The sequence below is a fragment of the Lissotriton vulgaris genome, chromosome 8 (assembly GCF_964263255.1).
Source record: "Lissotriton vulgaris chromosome 8, aLisVul1.2, whole genome shotgun sequence".
NCBI lineage: Eukaryota > Metazoa > Chordata > Amphibia > Caudata > Salamandridae > Lissotriton > Lissotriton vulgaris.
In genome coordinates this window covers 8703649-8725940 of record NC_141696.1, presented here as the reverse complement: position 1 = coordinate 8725940, position 22292 = coordinate 8703649, and positions in this window count along the sequence as shown.

The following is a 22292-nucleotide window of genomic DNA, read 5'->3' as shown; positions in this document are numbered from 1 at the left end:
TGACGTGCTGAAGGTGGATTGTAATATAGAGTTTTTGTCAAAGGAGGTGGGCCTTGAGCAAGAAACAGCAAGAACAGCAAGAAACGCTGTAGCCTTCGCTTGAGGAGGAAGCTTTAGGCCTCTGGTAACCATTATAGAGCTTAGAGGGCGGAAGAGAAGTATGACCTGGAATAGTTTTGCAGCTGCGTTCTGGGTTCTGTATCTTCATAATTACTAGGTGAGCCGCTCAAAGCTTTATATCTTTCATGTTATCTAATAGGGAGAGCCCTAGGCTGGTGGTCGATTGGCACTTTTGATGGAATTTTCAATACAAGACTATTCAACATAGACATCTCATCCTGTAAATTGATCCCTTTGTAACCTGGTTCAATCGAAGTGCCAGCAGGAGGCTAATATTCAGTGTTGCACCTAAAATCCTTACGTAGAGTGTCGGGTTAGGAATTGGGCTAATTTGACAAGATAGTGGGTGGGGCTGTTTGAACAGTGTCCAGGAGGGTGTTAATGCACGCTAGTATCTAAGTTTTTGATGTTTTGGTTTGAGGTCATTTCTTCGCATCCACAGCTCTGGCTGCAAGGCATTGGCCAATGGCATATAACTATAAATTGGTTGGGTTTCACCTTTAGTGTAATCCCTCTGTCATTCACCTAGATGTAGAAGTTGAGTTTGAAACAGGTGATCAGCTCCTTTAGTGGTCTGAGGTATATGTCGAAGGGGAGATAGTGAATCCTTGGGAATCTCCAGCAGCGAAGGGAAACTAGTTGGACAGATAGTGAGTGCTTCCCCACTCCGGTGCTCCTTGCTCCACTCATTACTCGGAGTGCCACAGAGGCGCGGGTAAACGGCCTTCTCTCCTGGAGGTATCTCAGACTCCTTGGGTTCAGCGGCCTCTCCATCACTTCTCTCAGACACCTCAGCAGCCTCCCCAATAGATGCATCACATACATGCCGACAATTTAACTCAAGAAAGTGAGAGATTTTGAAAAAAAGCATGCTCATCATCGCGCCACAGAAAGCCTCGCTGCCCATGGGACTTCAAGTCCCGTTCTGCCTTGCTGTTGGAACCGCAGCCAACGCCCCCTGACTGCGCCCAGAGGTGCATAGAGTGTGCTCGGGGCTCCTGCGATGTGGGAGCCTGTCATCGCACCACAGAAAACCTCGCTGCCCAGGGGATTTCAAGCCCCAGCCTGCCTTGCAGCTGGAACTGTCGCCAAAGATCCCTGACCGTGCCCAGAGGTGCATAAAGAGTGCTCGGGCTGGCGGGGCGGGCGAGCCCGGTCCAAGGGTGGGACTATCTGCGCCCATCAGAGCCAGGAAGAGGCTGGGCTAGGCCTACCCTCTGTCTTATGGTCTATGTGCGAGCCTCCTGGTAATGTGATCTGATCCTTAGAAGATTAACAGAGTCTTCTCTGTATAGTAAGTTTTCTTTCCTACTTGTGGCTGTGACTCTTTAATTTTTAAATAAATGAAACCTGTAAAGTGGCTATAGGGAAGCAAGAGGGGAATCTTGAGGGGACACCCAAGGTCCTCCAAAACTCCTCACTTGATTGCTTTCTGACAAAGGCTGCTACAGCTATAGACAAGGAAATTATGGCAATCAAAAGCCAGCTATCCCTTGGGGGTAGCTCCCTCACTATGAATCAAGATATAGTACACAGTGGGGTGTTTATGGACACTGATCCCATTAACTCTGAAAGCACACACATACCATCTGAACCACCACTACCCACCGTGAAGTCTTTTCCCGCAACATCAAGTCTCTTTGTCAAAACACTTGGAGCCCTTAGTGGGTGCAAAGACTAGGTCAAAGAAAAAGCTGTAGGAACCCCCACAGGAGACTAATAGTACTCATCCAGTACTAGCCATCGTGCAAGAACCTGAATCTGCTTTAGCAGCCACCTTAGCTCCATCTCTTCAAGACCTAGACTCTTTATTTGTTAGGTCTGTAAAATTATTATCTAATAACCTTTAACCTATATTGTATAGTCTTGGCAAGCTTAAGGACAATGTGGGATATTTAATTTAATCTGTTGCATGTCTTTTGGATGGGGTAGGAAAAGACAGAGCATCACACCCGGATTTCCCCACCCTGGGTGGAACATATGGTTCTGAAAGTTTCAATAATAGGAGGGGGAACCACCATAACCAAAAGCCGACAATTCGCTCCTGTAGACAACATAGGGGTCCCTGGGTCTGCTTTTGGGGAAGATCAATCTATAAATGGAGCACTGAAGCAAACTTACACATCAGTTGGGAGCAAGCAGGCCGGTGGTAGATATAGGTCTAAAACTCAGAGCTATAAAACTAATGCAAAGGGCAATGGACCATCAAAACAGCTTTTTTGTCAGACTAAAGATGTGCCTTATCCATATAATCCGTTAAATGAGGTAAGACTGGGTATTCCACCTGAATGCTGTCCATATGTCACAATCTTAACCAATGTTCCCCCGCTTGAGGGCAGTTTGCAAGAAACCACAGGCCAACTGAAAAATAAGGTATGTTATTGGCTATCCCAAATTACAGAGTACAGACATTCCAGTTATCATGACATTCTTTTGGTGAGAAGAGTAAGCTGGGTTTATTCCCTATGTAAGTCCACTGTAGAAGATTGCATTGTGATAAATTGACGAAACCCTGATCTTGCGGAGTCTTTAATCAGGAGTGTGAGAAATCAATTCAGATGGGGCCCTGAATATGGGATAGGCATAATGCCGCGAGGTTTCTTCTACAGAAACACTTTAATCACGGTGGCCCAGTCATTTCACAAAATGTCCGAGTAACACGGTATGAGCGGATGAAGAAGGAGTAATACCCCTTTGTAACTAGCAATAGATATGAAGCTTTAACAGAATTGGATGAACTGAATTGACTAAAGCCTAGTAATGTTGTTTCTTTGGCAGCCCAAGGTACACCTCAGTCCGGCAATCCTGTGGAGGATCAAACATCTCTCAGCCCCAAAGGATTAGTGAATGTCATCCTGGCTAGCCCACCTGAGAATAATGCCTCTACCATAGACCAACCAAGTGATAGCCTCCAAACAAGATACCCACCGCAGGGAAGCTCAATCGCTGATTCTCAGTGGAGTATCATAACCTCGAATATTGCAGTGTTACAGTCTAAACTTAATGATCCGGAGTGGGGCAAATTAGTGGATAACTGACACATCTGTCTGTTTCAAGAAACATGGTCAACAGAACGGACCCACATGGTGGGTTTTGTCACGTTTAGTTTAGAAGCAAGACAGTCATCATCTGGCGGGCGAGATGCTGATCTGGGTCAAGACGACTCTTGCTTGTAAAATTAAGCGCCTAGACATAGACTCACAGGAGATCCTTGGTATTGATTTGGTCTCGTTTAAAGAGTATATCAATGTTAGGATAATTAATATATATGTCGATTCAAAAGCCCCCATAAGCCCTCTGACACTTTGACAACGCTCATAAACTTCCTTGAAACCGCTAAAAAGGAGCACCCCCTTATTATATCAGGAGACTTTAACACAACATATGAGCCTGTAGAGTATGTTCAAGAAATAGTTCAGGAGGATGAAGAAGCTAGAGGTATCAAAAGACTTCAGATCCCAACCCTTAAAAGATGTACCAGCGTTGGGCAGCAAGTTCTGTCGTTCACTCTTTCTTATTGGGTGCGTGCATGTAACGGGAGGACACACTCAGATGCTAACGCAGATTACACCTTTAAGAGGGGGAACGTCAAAAGCAGAATGGATTTTATCATGGTAGAGCTTGATCTTTGGCCACAAGTTATTGATATGATTATCGTCAATCGTGAGGATAGTGTCCATAATGACTTGCTCTTAAGTGTTTGTGAGCTCCCTGTTTTACAGCCCCAGGCAAAGTAAGTGAAGGGGCCTGTGGTAACAACCAACAACAACAGGAGATTCAAATGGGCAAATGCAGTTACTGATGGCAAGTTCCTCCCTAAAATCTACAAAGAGGTGGCTCAGACTTTAGTGAACATGAACAATCCTAATATAAATGATGATATTTTTCTGGCCAGCTATCAAGATTTGTCGAACGACATCTCGCCTTATTTTACCAGTCAGGGAAGGTCACTTTCATCCAAACGTAATAATGCCCCATGGTGCAATGAGGAATGCAGGCAAGCAAGACTAGAACTAATGGTGGCAGTAAAAGTACAGTTTTGGCTTGACATAAATATTAAAAGGAGGCTATAGAGGAGCATACAAGTGGAGGCCAAACGGAGCTGGGAAATAGCAAACCGTCGTAACCCAGTGGAGGCATTTAGGCAAAATGCTTGTCGGTTATTCTGGCATCTTTTCTCTGAAGGGGTAACTCACCAGGTTAGTGAAGAAAATGTTTACATTAAGCCACATATTTGGGAAGAGTATTTTCTGGCATTATACTCTGAGAAGGATTGTGAGCTTGCGGGTGGCGTACTGGAGCCAGCCGGAGTCAGCAATGAAGCGCTCAACGCTAAAGAGGTAGTTAGTTCCTCCCTAATGGAGGTTATGAATGCAATGAGCTCACTTCAAACCCGGAAACCCCCTGGGCTAGATAGACTACCGGGAGGTTGATATAAATCTGAACCTAAACTATGGAGCCCCTTGCTTCACTCAGTTTTTGATGCAATTGCACATGGAGGAGATATTCCGGCAACCTGGAAGGGTGCCAACATAATCCCAATATTCAAACAAGTATTTGCAATGCAATAGGTCTCTCATTACTGAATGTTTGAGCTATTGGTGTTGCATTATTATTAGCATTGCCAATAGCTCAAACTTTAATAATGCGAGACCTATTGCATTGCAAAGGCTTGTTCTTTGTGCTCTCTCCAACGTATTGGGGTGGTGGCAGCGGAGAGATGATGATTAAACAATCCCAAAATACACACATGGACGGAATGTAGAACAAATCAAAACATTCACCCCCAGTCAAGAGATGTGGGTCAAATCCAACATTCTTTCCATCATTTTTAATCAGTAGAGCACAGTTGTAAGTGTAGGACTGGTGTAGATTCCCAGTAGTACTCCCGAAAGTATTAATTATTCCCACAAATGTTTCAAATCAGCTCGAAATGCAGGATGAACACTGGGGGTTAGGTGTGTTTCTCTGACCTGGCACAACTTGCTGTCAGCGACGTATTGTGAGCGGGCGAACAAAGAATTGTGTTATGCTGCGTAATTATCTTAATCTCACGCTGCAAACTCTTTAACAAGCCTGAAGGTGCTGTCGGGACTCGATTTTGCGCAAGAACACAGGGGTCGCTCAGATACAGAGGAGGAAATCTCACGCTGGAAGTTACAAGTCTATACAAACTGCAGCTAAGCGCGCCGCCGCAGCAAGTGCATTAACCCAACAAGCGACCTTTACTGCGATGACTTGGCAGATTAACGAGTGCTGCCAGTAAGCAGGTGCTCCGACCCCTGGGGCCCCTCAGGGCTGACACAATCCACGCGCTCGCCTTTGTTTCATCTGCTAATGGCATAAAGGAAGCCATGGAAACTCGGCACTCACCTCCCAGGCGCCGAAACATGAACAGAAATCTCTCCAAAATGAAGGCTACTCGCTCAAAGCCTCAATTTAAAGACCTCTCCATAACCCCGGCAGACACAGTCTGCACAGGCTGCACCCTCAAAGTGAATGCACCCCAGCATTCCTATTGTAAAACACCACACAAGTTAGATGATTCACTTCTTTTATTGTATAACAAGATCGTAAGGTGCCCCCAGCTTGTCAGAGCTCTAGTCAAAACGGGAGTGACAACATTCCAAGGCTGCCTTCACCTGAAGGTTCTAGGGCTGAACCAAAGGGCAGTGTGGACGAGGGGGACATGGGGGGGAAGGGAGAGTCCAATGAGGTAGGTTACAACACATCATCCTTCCTAGGAAGAACAAGGAAAAGTCGGGGAGGAAAATGGGGGGGGGGGAGATGAAGGAGAGAGAGAGGTAGGGGACAAACAGGGACGAGAAACCAACCTGTAAATACGAGGTCTTACGCAGAAGACCAAAAGCCAAAGCATTGGTACAACGGAAAGAAAGACAAGCCATCACATCATGCTATACTGGTTGTGTCAGTAAGGTGAGCTTCTTAGTCTATTCCCTCTCCTAACCTGACACACTTTTTCCCTTGAACCCTGGTCAGCCGATGTGCCTTCACTTGGTTGGTAACTCTATCTCTTACTGGTGTCACTTAGTCCTGACTCAACATTTTGCCATCTTCCAGGATGTCCACGTTCTTTTTGACCTCCCTGATTTTACCAGGGGCATAGAACTTGTCTCCACTTCTGCCTAGCTTTACCGGTTTCTTGATGTAGACACTTTGCCCCTGTCTAAAGTTCCTCTCCTTGGTCCCCCACTTCCTGTCATACCACTCTTTGTATTTGTTTTGTTTGTATTCAATTTTCTTATTGGTCTCATCCTGATCAATCTCTACCATTTCCTTCCGTCCCATCCAATTGGGAGATAACTTGGACCCTGCCTTTCTTCCTCTCAACAGCTCAAATGGTGAGTGCTCTGTGGTCAAGTTCGGCGTGGTATGGTACGACCATAGCATGTCCCTGATCGCTTCCTCCACGTTTTTTCTTTCAACATGCGATTCGCTCTTTCCACTTTCCTATTTGCCTTTGGACAATCAAGGGTGTGCGTAGGTGTATGATTGAACTGTCCTTTAAAACCTCTTTCATTTCCTCTGATACCAGTTGTACGCCGTTATCAGTGATCATCGTAGTGGGAATGCCTTCTCTTGAGAATACATCACTTAAGAATGAGATCAATGATTTAGTGTTGATGTTGTGGACAAACCTGTGAGTAAACCAATTTGAGTAGTAATCGATAAGCACCAAAAGGTACCACTCCTGAGGACTCCTCGTATGAATAGGGCCTGCTATGTCGAACCCAAGTTTTTCCCATGGAGCTCTTGGTACTTCCACTGGTATTAAAGGGGCGTGCCTTGCAACTTTTGACTTGTCGCTTAGACCGCATGCATAGCAGTCCCGTACTTTGTCCTCCATATCACTATCCATGGCCGGGAACCAATACTCCGATCTTAATCTTGCTTTACTAAGGCTACGACCCAAATGACCTTCATGGCCAAGGTCAATCACTTGGATCCTTAGACCTTCCGGAGGTATCAACTTCCTTGATTTGAGGAGAAATCTTCCCTCCACCGAAATGTCATCCCTCACGTTCCAATAGGGTTGAATGTCGGGATCCAGGTCTTTGCACTTACTTGGCCAACCCTTAACGATGTTAGATTTGACTTTCTCTAAATGTTCATCTTACCACTTATGTGCATTCCATTGGTCTTTTGCAACCGTTGCAAGCCTCACTTCCAATAGTGTATCTTCTTTCTTCATTTCTTCCCTTTATCCTTCCACCGGAGCTCTGGATAAGAAGTCCGCTACTGTATTTTGTTGCCCTGGTATATATGCTGTCCTGAAGTTGAATCCTTGGAGACCTAGTACCCATTTGGCAATTCTCTGGGTCATGTTCTCCATGTCTTTTTACGCGAACAGCGACATAATAGGCTTGTGGTCTGTGTGCACTTCGAATGGAACTCCCCACACATAGAACTTAAAATGCTTAATGGCCCAATAGACAGCTAGAGCCTCTTTCTCAACTGTAGAGTAGTTGGCCTCAGGTCCTATGAGTGTCCCGGAAGCAAAGGCTACCACCTTCACCTTGTTATCTATCCATTGTGCTAGGGTGGCTCCAATTCCTTTATTGCTGGCATCTGATGTTATTATGGTGTCCTTTTCTGGGTTAAAGTTTCCTATGAATAGTGCTTCGATGATTGCTTTTTTTATGTTGGTCAACGCCATCTCTTGTTCTTTTCCCCAGACAAAAGTGTTGTCCTTTTTGACCAACTCTCTGAGGGGATGTGACATCGTGGCAAAGTTCTTGATAAATTTCGCCATGTACTCCACCAGACCAAGAAATGACAAAATCCCATCTTTGTTTGAGGGAGTGGGTGCATCTCTCACTGCATTAACTAAGTTGAACTTTTGCTTGATGCCCTCCTCTGAGATGATATGACCCAGGTAGTCAACCGAGCCTACTCCTAGCTTGCAAGTGCAAGCTAGGAGTAGGCTCGGTTGACTACCTTGCTCACCTTTATGGTGAAACCAACCTCCCTGAGTTTCCCCAGGACTACTCTTGCGTTGTCATTATGTTCAGTTTCGTTCGATCCATAAATTAGAATATCGTCCTGGAAGCACATTGTTTTACTACAGTCTTTAAGCACATGTTGCATCACTCGTTGGAATGCTGCAGCTGCGGACGCCAACCTAAATGGCATCCGCAAAAATTAAAAGTTTCCAAAAGGTGTTGTGAATTCTGTAAATGGCTGGGACTCGGGATGGAGTTGTATTTGGTAGTAGGCCGAAGAGAGATCAAGGACGCTAAAATATTTTGCTCCCTGAATCGTACTCAGCATCTCATTAATCCTAGGTAGACAGTATATATCTACTAGGATGTTGGCATTTAAGTCTCTCAAGTCCATACATAGTCTTATGTTCCTCTCAGAATCTTTAGTTGTGATAACCACTGGGGCCAACCATGCCGAACTTTCAATTTCCTTGATGACACCTTGGCTGACCAGTTTCTCTAGTTCAAGTTTCAATGGTTCCCTCATAAGCAGAGGAATTGAACGAGTTTTGTGCACCACTGGTACGGCCCCTTCTTTTAGGTTAATCTTGTGCAAGTAGTTCTTTAGCACACTCAGTTTTTCATTGAACACTTCCCGAAACTCAGAAGTAAGTTCATCACCTACCCTAGAGGGTTCAACCAGTAAAACTATTTCTCTGTTATTAGGGTCTATGGTGTTCCCTAACTCCTTCTGATGTTTCCACCCCAGAAGACTTGAACCCCTTGTGGTGAACCTTTTTTTCCCACTGTGTGCCTGTTCTTAAATGAAATTTTGATTCTGGCCATCCCTTCTAAAGGAATAATCTCCCTGTTGTATCCTGAGGAACATATATCAGCTTTTTCTAACTTTATACTGTGTTTGGAAAACTTCTCTTCAAATTTTTTTTTTTATCAATCAGAGTAAAGGGAGAACATGAATCTGCATACACCTGAAATTTTTCACCATCTAGCGCAATTTCACATTTAGGATAGTTAGTGTCTTCATTCACATTTTCATCATCAATCTGAAAAATATGTTTTCTCACCTTTTTCGTCTCTCTCAACATTTTCAATGACATGTATGTTGGGACTGTACACTTTACATACTTTTGAAAAACGCTCCCTCCTGTTACATTTTCTGCACATTACATTTCTAGCGGAGCACCTCCAATTGTTAGCCATGTGATTAGGACTTCCGCATCTGTTACACTGTAACCCTTTTGTCTTGGTACATTGTGGTTCTCTGACTCCGCTACCTGTCTCTTCATTGGAAGAATTCTTACTCCCACTCTTTTCCTTCTTTACCCCTTGATTAATTTTCATCTCTCTCATGCACATAGCTGTATGTTCTAACTCCTTCGCTATGCTTAACGCTTCTTCCAGGTCTGGGTTCCTAGTAAGTAATTCCTCTTGAATCTTGGGATCATTAGTGCATCTCACTAGTTGGTCCCGAATTTAATGAGCCAGTGAGTACCCCAAATTTGCAAGTAGCAGATAGTCCCCTTAACACAGCCACATAAGCGGTTACTTTCTCGTCTTTCTTTTGTACTCTTTTAAAAAAATGTGTGCCTTTCCAGAACTACATTAGGTTTAACTCTAAAGTGAGCTTCCAATTTCCTCAGCCTACATTCATACACATTTGTCCCTTCTATTTCTTCCTCAGGATAATCCTCAATTAACCTCCCTGTTATGTCTTCAAAGATCTTCCTGCCCTGAATACCTAAATTGTGCAATAGAATATGTTGCTTACTCACATTAGAGAAGTTACCTCCCCCAATTGCTATCAGGTAGGATTTAAAAATACCTTCCCACCTCCTCCATGGAATATCTGGCTCTCCTAGTTGATTAAGATATGGTGTGGGCTGGCTCATTCCTGCGCCGGACATGATGTTTTAATAATTTCTAACAATGTAAATGAGTAAACCAGTACACATACACTCTTATCTTGTCCCCCTGAAAGGAGTTTGGGAGGAGGAGAATTAAAAATCTCAAAAATGACCTGATGGAGAATAACAAATATTACAATATTAAAAGCGCTATAGAGTGGAGCATAGACAATGGAGGGGTTAAAAGGTAATCTGCAGATGTTCTCCAAAAGTAACCACTATGAAAGGATATGAGTACACAGTCCTATTTCTGTTTTGCTGGTTCCCCCTCCTTAGAGTGAGTAAAAGTACACAAAGTTCAGGAGGCTGGAACTTCCTGTGAGGTGGAGTTTCAGTCAAAAGAATTGTCCTCATTGAACACGGGAAGCTGTCCTCGGTCGTCGACGAGACTGAAGACTTGGGTGGATTATTATAACCAAAGATGTCCCGCGAGGCCATCAAAACAGTCAGTCACCACCACAACTTTACACAAGCAAAGGATTTGGCTTCTGCTCCCAAACGAGCCGCTGCACCTCTTGAGCTCCTTTGGTGGGCTGCCGTGAACTCACCGCTCTTCTTCCTGAACGGGCAAAGCCGAGTAAGCCCTGAGGGGATTTTTTCCTCCAGGGAGGCCGCCAGGGAAGTTCCTCCGTCAGCACGGGCTCCCCCGCAGCAACCTTTGTGCACCCGCAGCCACTAGCGGTCCCCCGCACCTGAAATAGGGCGAAATGGTCCCTCAATGCTGACAAATCTCACAGCGCTTCCTTCCTGGATACGACTGGGTCCTCAGCGCAGACAAACACCAGGCGTGTCGTATGTAATACCGGGCCGAAGTCTTCTTAAACCACGGAGTGATCCCCGCCAGTCATGCTCCTCACCGCTGAAGCACAACAGGGTGTCAGCATTTCACACGGTGAAGATCGTGCTCGAAATCTCCTCAAATGGCCCGGGAAGTTGTCCTGATGCTCCGCACTTTCTGCTTCACACCAAGCGATAAAGATAAAACTTCATGGGAGGGCCCCACGCTGTCCCTGACACAGCATCCCGTCCTCATCGCCAAGAAGTGTTGTAAAACACCACACAAGGTAAGATGATTCACTTTTTTTATTGTATATTAAGAACATAAGGTGCCCCCAGCTTGTCAGAGCCCTAGTCAAAACGGGAGTGCCAACATTCCAAGGCTGCCTTAACCTGAAGGTTCTAGGGCTGAACCAAAGGGCAGTGTGGATGAGGGGGACATAGGGGGGAAGGGAGAGTCCAATGAGGTAGGTTACAACAATTCCTTCTGTCCCCTTGCTGATAACATCAACAAGCAACCCAATATTACAATTAAGTATGGGCGAAATTTGCAAATTCGCGGTCCGAGAAATCGCATGAAAGCGAACTTGCGAATTCGTGCGAATATGCGGATTTCTTTTTTTTTGCGTGTTCGCGGGGTTTTTTTCTTATTCGCGGACCGCTTGCAGCGCACTGACCGCGAGATTGCCCATTCGGTCGTACATGGGCGCGGCCATCTTGCGTGCGTTGCGTATTTCCCTTTCCGGGCGCTATTGGCAATGTCGCGTTGTGTGCGGCGCACTATTACGAGTTTAAGCGTGTTTTTGCGTACTCGCGAAGAAATATCGCGCAAACTTACCCACGCGGTCCTCAATGGGTGCGGCCATCTTGTTTTTCATTCATTGCTATGGTTCTGTGCATGCTTTCTAATCCTCCTTTCATCTGTGCAATCCTTTGTTTCTTTGGACTTTTTTTTATCTTTTCTACTCTATATCTATCCCTCTTTTTTTCTAGATCTATATTTTGTGTTTTTTTCAACTTTTCGTTACTTTTAAAGCTACTTTTTTAAACTTTTTTTTTCTTTACTGTTTCCCTATTCTTTCCTTTTTTTTTCTTTCTGCTGTACAGGACCATGGCAAAGGGAGCCGGGGAGGGGAAAGGGAAGGGACCCGCACCCCGTACCCGGCTCCCTTGCGGGCGGTTATGAGGGGAGGAAGTGATGGCCAGGGAGACATCCAGCGCGGTGGAGGTGGCCGCAGTGATCTTTTATGTGCAGCACCACCTCCCCAAAACCGTGGCAGCAGGGGGCAGGATCAAGGCAGGGTATGGCCTCCGGGAGCGTCGCCAGCTGTGGGAAAAGATGTGCCGGGCCATGCGGAGGGAGTCAGGGGTCCGTCGCACCTACCAGCAAGCGACGCACCGGTGGTCGGATCTCCATGACCTGCGAGCAGGACCTGCTCCACCTGCTCGGTGTGGAGATCCCTGGCCTTGGTGAGTAGCTATTTAATAACTACTTTGTTTTCTTCTGCTCTGTGTTATATTGCTAATATATGTTTTTCCCGAAGAGCAAGAATGCTGCCAATTCGATTATATTGCAGGTAAAATAACGTTTAAATAGCTTCTGTGATTGCAGGTGCTCTCCTGCTCAGTGGCGTTGCTACTTTGCTTACTTGTTTGCAACTTTGTGTTCATTTGAGCAGAACTGCGTAGTGCTAGAGAGACTAGAGATCAAGTCTAGTACTTCCTTTGTACTCCTGCTGCCACTAAGAAGAGATAGTGGTGGATTGATAGGTTGAGTATATTATGACTTGTTATTTAGTAGTAAGACATTTTTTAGTGGTCTGCAATCATCTTGACGGACTGTGCCTGTCACGTCGCGTGCTGCTGAGTGCTGGCAGTCGTAGTAGAACCTTTTTGTTGTTGGTTTAGTTAGTGATTTACATAACTTTCCAAGTAGACGGTCTGCGAATCCAGCAATACTGTACTAGTATCCTCCTAGTTGACCAGATCAGATAGGTCAATACATGTAGTGCAATTCTTGCTAATTTGTTTCCCCGAAATAATTTAGGATTGTGGTCAAAGAAATCAAATATTTCCAAAAAACAATCATCTATGTTTGTGTTTATTTCATGATCATCAGCACTTCCCAGGGGCAAGAGGACAGCACCACCCCAGACTCCGGCGGAACAGAGTGGGCAGGAGGAACGGTCCACTGCAGGCTCTTCTGCTGGCCCCAGTAAGTAGTTCTGTTGTTAATATAATTATACTTCCCTTACTCTATTTTTTACAAAAAAGTCTTTGATCTCCTTGTACACTGTTTCTACATTCTTTTCCTGCCTCTCTACCATCACTCTCTGTGCTACTACTATTTACTATTATTTATGAGTCGGTCTGTGTAGGTAGCTAAGCTTGCCTAGTCGGCAAACGGTGTTAAACAAAACTCTGATCCAGCAATAGCTCTAGAGGCACTCAGTGCAGTCCTCTGGGTTGCCCTTGCTGTCTATTCCAGTCTTCTTAATGTTAGTGCTTTGACAATTTCCAACAACAAAATGTCAATGTCCACCAAGAATAAGCTAGTAGTTGTCTTTTTGATTTGATAGTAGCACATGCCATACCGCTAGTGTTTCAGGGACTATTCTGAATTAAAAGTTAACAAAGTCCCAAGTCGTTGGACAAAAGGGATTGCGTCCTATTTTAGTGTTGGTGATATGGGTGCAATATTATAAAATAATTTATGTCAAAAATGGGCATATCGTGAACTCCGCGGGAAAGGCAAAAACACAATATTATGTAATTAGTTGTCCATACACAGTAGTTACGCACTATAGTATCTGGGATGATTACGGGTAATGACAGTTTCTATACAGTTACTTAAAACATTTTCCACAAAAATTACGAATTTAATTAAGACTTATCACCACAACTGTTTGGTAACATTATTAAATTTTATTACACTTTATCAATACGCAATTTTATGTTAAATACATCATTTAAAACAACACGTTAATCATAATAGTTTTTTATAAAATACATGTAAAAGAAAAGAATCAAAGGTCGATGCGGCGTTTCGGCTTTCTTATGTACACCTTCCTCAGGACTGATTCTAGACAATTAAAAACACAAAGTTACCAAACAATATTGATTGGATACAATCTTTTGCATCTGTATGTTAACACATTTCATTTACCCGATTTAGTTAATCTGCTGTTTTACATCTTGGTACACAAAATTGCTCATTTTTTATCACCATTGGCAATTTAGGTGCATGATTCAAGTCATGTTCTATACCTGTGTATCGTGTTTACATTCCTATGATATTTACAATTATCACTTCCACATTATTAAACACTTTATTTGCCTTTTCCTAGGAAATATATTTACTGTTAAAGGAGTCCCCATAATACCACCACTAAAAGAAGCATGATGTCTCATACCATCCATGCGTACCTTATTGTTCCAGATGGAATTATTGCCCACGTGGAAAGAAACCGTTGCTTAAATACAGAGTCCTTTTTCAATACGGACCGTTGGCAAATCACAAATTGCTGGTAGTTATATGCAAAGTGTGTTGTCTCTAAATGAAGACATGAAAGATGTATGTGACTTGTAGTTACTAACAGTCACAAGCAATACACTAGGTGGAAGAAAATCTCAATATTACATACCTAGTATCAGAGGAGTGAATTCAATTTCCTCTAGGGTTTAGTTACTTTTATTTATATATCTCTCATTGGGGACTTAATTTCCACTCTTCGTACCTGTTGATATGAATAGATACATCCCAGGGTTATTTTAAATTATTGTACAGCTATTTTAGTACTCTCAGTTAAATCACTGTGGTCAGCATTGTACCTGTATAGAGGGACTATTATGCACATACAGAAGTATGGACAAGAGAAATAGGACATGGCTGATGATAGGTGCAGTTCAACTTTCCACATACCTCAGTCAGAAGTAACTGTGCAGGACTCCGGAACCCTCACCTTGTTGGAACTTCAAGTCCTCCTGGTGGTGATGAGGAGTAGTTGGTTCTGTCTGTAATTATAAAAATGTTGCACGTTAAAGAGCAAGCATTCATCAGTTGTGCCAAAAAGAGTTGCATGTTATGGCTAAGCATATAAGTTAACACCCTCCCCAAAACTTTTCACTCCCAATAATTAAAAATTGTTAAACATTTTCTCTTCCATTACGAGACGAAGTAGGGGGTGGTGTATGGCATCTAAAAATATGACATGTTTTTTCTAGCATCATAACATCGGATGCAGTACTTGCCACCACCTGTGCCAGGGCCAGCAGCGCAGAGGGGTCCACTCAAGCGGCGGCGCCACCAGGAGGAGCTGAGGGGGATGGCTCAGAAGCGGCAGACGGTGGTAAGTTATTATTATACTCCTTACTTATTGATATTTTAGAGTAGGCTCGCAAAGGAGTGTATGATGTACTGTACAGTAGAAAGTACACTACTACAAGCACACTGTACTGTTAAGAACAGTTACTGATTTAGAATTACATTTTATTTAGCCAATCACGGAGAAGACAGTCACCCTTGACTTAGCAATAGCATTAGCGGTGGTAGTTCTCGAGTAAGCAATGGCCCACTCTATTTGACTTCAAATCAGCTGGGAAACTTTTATAGTGAAGCCAAGTCATATCAGATGAACTTGAGGGATGTGATGAACAAAAAGGGAAAGAACGTAGGGTCAATGGAAGGACAAGCGAGTCGTAACATTTATGACTAAAGAATGATACGTGTTTTTGAATGCAGGCAGAGGTAGCTGATAGGAAGGAATCAGATGCATGGCTGCTTGAAGCAAGGATGGTTGGAGGAGAAAGAAAAAATGACTGCCTGTGTGGGTCAATCAGAAAATTCATGTGTGGTGTGCATTGCAATATATTATTTGGGTGAAACTCAAATGCAAGTCAAGAAGTTGGTTGTTGAGAAAAAGTAAAGTTGTTGCAGTTGAGACATTAAGAAGAATGATAGACGTTTACTTTGGAAGCCTGGATGGTATCTTCTTCCTCATACATAGCAGAGGTGTATGTAGAGCAGACGCTCAGTGCATGAAGAGTGTTACTTTGTTCGAACAGCATGTCCATGCCAGAGTAGCAAAGCAGAGGAAATTCAAATACTACAAGTTGTGATTGTTCTGAAACTCTCCCTTGCCTAAAGTAACAGTACAGTAGTTTACTTTGCAAGCACAGCATACATTGTGTATGTATTGTATAGCTGACAATGATATCAAGTCAAGTCCCTTCCTCCGGCAATTATGGTTCCCATACTCACTCCCTATGTTCATAATTTTCTTTCTGCTTTATTAATAATGGGTGGACTATCGCTGTTGTTCACTCAATCTATCAGAATAAAGCACCTAAAGTCATGCATCACATAAGCAAAGAGATCATGTGATCGGCTGGAGACATGATCAGAAATGAATAATCTTCATTTTCCTTTTGTAGTATTGAAGGCCCAGTGGGGGGCAGTGCGAAATATAAATTACATTGAGCAGTAGCCCTTGATGTAACTGAGTAAGGCCAGTGCCACCCTTATACAAAAGTAAGAGCTTCCCTATCCCCACCTGCATATACTGCTTAAAGTAATGCATGCAAGTCTGCGTCAACATGGCTTGTGTCTGTTTTTCTTGGGTGCAAGCTGACTGAGCTGGCATTATGCCGGCTACCACAAGTTCACGTACAAGTAATTTCTTTCGCAAAAGTAGAGAAAAAAAGACGAATACTGGTGTATTCTCTGACTATGTATTGAGTCCATAGTGCTGCCTGGTAGTAGAATTCCTGAAACTCCCACTGTTACAGGCCTACAAAGATGGCGGAAAGATACTTGCCAAAATGTTATACTGTGCTTGCAAATTGCTAGTGTTACTGTGAGACAACTTTCTGTTGAATTATTTTGTGTTATTGTTAAAGAGTATTGGTTACATTTTTTTTCTTTCTTTCTTCATATAGATGCTCCCAAAAAGCTCACCAGAGGAGAGATGGCTGTCCGTGCATGGGCCGGGAAGATGGAGGCCATTCGAGTTGAATATTGCCGGCTGTGGGCTCGGGAAAACGAGGAGAGAACATCAACAACCTCCTCCAGCACTGCCACCGTGTCCACCAGCCAGCAGCCTCCATCGCAGCGCCGTGCTCAGACAGCCCCCCACCGCCGCTCAGCTGCAAGACCATCAGCAGCTGGCCCCCTCAGAGCCTGGAAGGCACGCATGCGCCGCCTAAGCCTAAGAGTGGACTACCTGGAGCGCAAGGTGGACGACCTTGAAAAGCAGCTCTGGGAACTCCGCAAGGACCGCCTGCCCAAACAATGCCAGAAGTGACTGTGAGGAAGAAGCTGAAGACCTGGCTGTTCGAGCAGTAGCAGCACCCCCCCCCACCCCCAGCGCCTTGAGACCCTACGGGTATGTAGCGCGCTCTATAAATGTCATTGATTGATTGATTGATTGCCCCTTTTTGAAAGACTGTTGGGGGGGTGGGAATCAGGAGTTGGGGATTATTTATTTTTGGGCTACTTGAAATGGACAATTGTTTGGGTTAGGGAGGGGTGGGACTAGTCTATTTTTGTTAGGGGAAATACATTATTCATTTTAAATACTTCAACATAGTGTACCCTTTGATCTTATTTTGTGAGGTGGTGGGCGGGAGTTACGGCACGTTTAGTTTTTCTCAAACTTACCAGCATGAATTATCTAAAATGTCCAAAAATGTTCAAAAGTGCCGCTAACAGAGTTAGTGAATTCAATTGGCCTACTAGTACTTTGCTTGTACTACTATCAGTATCTCCTCGGCATCCTAGCCCATCTTTCTACCTCCCCAAAATGCTTATCTTACCTGTGATTCGTGTTTGAGAATAGAGCTAGGCACAGCGCTGGCTGCATGGCAAATGGCGATTACACCATCCCGGACCGAAATTCTGTTGTTGTGGTGTTAGTAGTAGGAGTGGTACCACACTAGCAATAGCAGCATATGAAAAACATAGTAAAAAAATGAGACATTGAGTGGCCTAAGAGGAGTATTAGAAGGAACAGTAGCCTAAGCAACGCTGAAGATAAGTATGGGGAAAAAAGAATTGCATGGATGATTATGGCTACAACAAGAACAGTGACACAGCAGGGTAACACAACAAGTCTTCTTGACATATAGGAGGATGATGCTGACAATGGATCCAATCGATGGTGGGCATGAAATTCAGAATTTATTTTAAAATACTCATTGTTGTTTTTTTACCCAGAATTACAATATCCTAGGATTTATCTAGCTGCCTTAAAATTGAGTTGAGGAGGTTGCTTGCACCTTATCCTCCCCAGCAAGTGTGTGGAATTATTGTTGTAATTTACTCACACCTCAATGAAAACCACACAGCCCGGGGGAAGAGGGTTAGGGTTTGAAACCTGGATGGGAATGGGGTTTGTGGGTAAAGTTTTGTGGAGAGAGGAAAAAAACACAGCATGGACAAACAACAAATGAAGATAAACAAATCTTTAGATACAAAGCTATTCATAAATCTTTTAAGGGACATAAAGGATGTGCATGCACTACTGCATGCATGAAGTTGTTTGCTAAATGGATAGGTTTTTGTAAAGTAAGTAGTACTTTCTACAATGTACTATGAAGAAACAAGAATGTGACAGTACAGGGCTGCAGTAATTACGCAATTTCAGTTGCCTATCTGCCCTCAGAGAGAAGAACCACTTCGTACATTAAATTAGTTTAAAAAATAGGAAAGAAAAAAGTATACAATGGCTGGAGGTATGAATTGAAGCAGAGAGCAAACAAATGCAAAGTGTCACACTCACAGTAGTTCACAGCAATAACATTACTTAAAAGAGAAGTCAAAATGAAGATGGATACTGTAACTGTATGTTGTTGTAGTTGTCCTGTTGAATTTGGGAAGTTGCATGCATCCAATCCCCATTCTTTCTCGGCTGGACTATGGGAGTGCGCTGCTGCTCGGAGTGAATCAGGCAGAGGCTACTAGATTGCAAAGGGTGCAGAATGCCGCAGCGCGAGCCATCGTTGGCCTTCCTAGACAGTGCTCTGTCTCTGCAGTTTTGACCTCTCTCCACTGGCTGCCGGTCAGACAGAGAATTAAATTTAAGGCTCTCTGCCTGACATTTAAAATCTTGAAGCTTTCCTCTCCTCCAGCCCTCGCTAAGCTTGTTTCCTCCTATGTTCCTACGCGGTCTCTTAGATCGGAATCCCTCCATCTGGCGGTCAATACACGGTTTAGACTGAGTAGGATGGGAGGTCGCTCCTTTCGAGTATTAGTGGCAGGATTATGGAATTCTCTCCCTGTCCATATTCGAGCCTTGAACAGCCTTACTTCCTTTAGGCGCGCCATAAAAACTTTTTTGTTCTCAATCGCTGACTGATTCCTTCCTCTCCTTCCCAGCATCGATTTGTTGTGTTGTGGTACCTGATCAGGCGCCGGGACGCCCCTTGGCTGGGGCAGCTGCGCGCCTTATAAAAACTACTAACATAACATAACACAACATAACATCCAGCCATTCCTCTTTCGCGGTACTCCTCCATTCCATCTGACGCTCCGCCGTTTAATGTTGGGGACCAGAAGACACCTTGTCCACTGCCTGCCTGGCGGATGCTCTATTGCGGGTCGCTAAGCCTGAGGTCATCCTTTTTGACATTGCACAGGGTAAAATCCGGCCTTTAATTGTTGATGGGAACAGAGGAAGTGATATTAAAACACCAAGGAGAAAAAAATATAAGTTACGCTGTGTAGTGCAAAAATAACACTTTCAGTTTCAGAGTCGACAGTATTACAAAACATAAAAGCATCATTTCCAAAGTGAATACTTTGAGTCTCCTTTTCAAGGATAAATAAGTTTGGGCAAAATTTGCAGGTCTTTCCCTTCAAGCTATGTATAAAGTGTAAACAGCGATTCCAGAACCCTAACCCTAACTCTAACCCTAGGCCCTAACCCCCCTTTTTCACCATGGATTCAGTCCAAACCACTTGATTCCGATATTAGACCTTCCCAGCAATGCCCCAAGACCCACCAACCCACCTACAAAAAAGCAGAACCCCCCAAACAGGCAAAAAGCAAAAATGGAAAATCTCATACTTAGAATATTTCCGACCTGTCTTCAATTCTGTCCAAACACGCTCTGCAGCTAGGCCATAACTCCCCTTTTCCACCATGGATTTCCTTAAAAACAATGCAATCAAAATTAGACCTTCCCAGCAGTGCTCCAAGACCCCAAAACCCACCTCCAAACACCATGAACCCCCCCAAACAGCACTCCGAAAACAGGCAAGTGAGCAAAAACTGAAACACTTTTTCACCATCCATTTTGTCCAAACCACTTGATTCCGATATTTGACCTTCCCAGCAATGCCCCAAGACCCGCCAACCCACCAAAAGTAGAAGACCCCCAAACAGGCAAAAAGCAAAAATACAAAAACGGGGACTTGGACAAATCTAGGCCTAGTTCCAAAATCACTCCATGTGCGCTCTGCAGCTAGGCCCTAACTTCCCTTTCCAACCATGGATTTTCTTCAAACCACTTGCAACCAAAATTAGGCATGCCCAGCATTGGTCCAAGACCCCCCAACCCCGTCCCAAACACCGGGAACCCCCCAACCACCCCCCCGAAAACAGGCAAGTGAGCAAAAACGGAAAAACTTTTTCACCATGAATTTTGTCCAAACCACTTGATTCCGATATTAGACCTTCCGAGCAATGCCCCAAGACCCGCCAACCCACCCGCAAAAAAGCAGAACCCCCCCAAACAGGCAAAAAGCAAAAATTCAAAAACGGGGACTTAGAAAAATGTAGGCCTAATTCCCAAATCACTCCATGCGCGCTCTGCAGCTAGGCCCTAACTCCCCTTATCCACCATGGATTTTTGCGAAACCACTTGCAACCAAAATTAGGCATGCCCAGCATTGTTCCAAGACCCCCCAACCCCCCCCCAAATACCAGGAACACCCCCAAACAGCCCCCCGAAAACAGGCAAGTGAGCAAAAACTGAAACACTTTTGCACCATGGATTTTGTCCAAACCACTTGATTCCGATATTAGACCTTCCCAGCAATGCCCCAAGTCCCGCCAACCCACCCGCAAAAAAGCAGAACCTCCCCAAACAGGCAAAAATCAAAAATTCAAAAACGGGGACTTAGAAAAATGTAGGCCTAGTACCCAAATCACTCCATGCGCGCTCAGCAGCTAGGCCCTAACTCCCCTTTTCCACCATGGATTTTTGCGAAACCACTTGCAACCAAAATTAGGCATGCCCAGCTTTGTTCCAAGACCCCCCAAACCCCTCCAAATACCAGGAACCCCCCAAACAGCCCCCCAAAACAGGCAAGTGAGCAAAAACAGAAAAACTTTTTCACCATGGATTTTGTCCAAACCACTTGATTCCGATATTAGATTCTCCCAGCAATGACCCAAGACCCGCCAACCCACCCGCCAAAAAGCAGAACCCCCCCAAACAGGCAAAAAGCAAAAATGGAAAATATCATACTTAGAATATTTTCGGCCTTCCTTCAATTCTGTCCAAACACGCTCTGCAGCTAGGCCATAACCCCCCTTTTCCACTATGGATTTTCTTCAAACCACTTGCAATCCAAATTAGACCCTCCCAGCAGTGCTACAAGACCCCCCGACCCAGCACCGCAAATCTAGAACACCCCCAAAGAAACCCCAAAAACCTGCAATACTGGTATATTCAAAACATGGTAAAATTGCACTGTTCACAAAAAACAAACAGCAATTGGTTTCAACAGAGACAGACAGCCATTGCTGTCACTGCATGCCATCTTCTCATTATTCATTACCTGTTCTACTTTTTGTCCGCATCTTATTTGGAAAGTGAGGGCCCACAGAGCAGCCTCTCCTGTCAATTTCAGAAGTAAGTCTGTCAACAATCAGCAAGCAGTCAGTAATTTCAGTCCCATTTGAGGGGACCCGTCTACGAAGACAAAGTTTATTTATTCTCCATAATCCATCCATCTCCCTTGAGGAAATGGATAGGGGGAGTCTGGAGGAGGAGGATAGAGGAGCATGATTGAGTTGTGAACTTGTGAACATCAGGAATGCAGACTGCGGCACCTTCAAATCAATAAGGAAAATAAGAGGAAGACAGTGCTGATGATGGACTTGTGATTAGGTGATTAGAGTTTTGTTGTGGTAAAAGTTGCAAAACAAAGAAAGACACACAGGAATAAAAGTGAATAAGGACGAAAAAAAAGGAAGTAATTTTCAGGCCTCGGTGTCAGGGAAGTAGAGCTCATCCTCAAAGTCTATGAATTGAGACGGGAGTAGGTCAGGTGACAGAGAAGAACTTCCGCCGGCGTCACCTAAGTCGGTGTCCTCTTCTTCCTGCATGCATTCACGTATTTTGTAATTGGGTGGTATGAAGTGCTGATTCATCTTGATTATTGTTAACCTCTCCACATTTTTGGGCAAGAGGCGGGTCCTTTTTGAAGTTACAATGACACCAGCAGCACTGAAAACACATTCAGAAGACACACTTGTGATTGGGCAAGACAAATAATTTAGAGCCAGGTTGGTGATCAGTC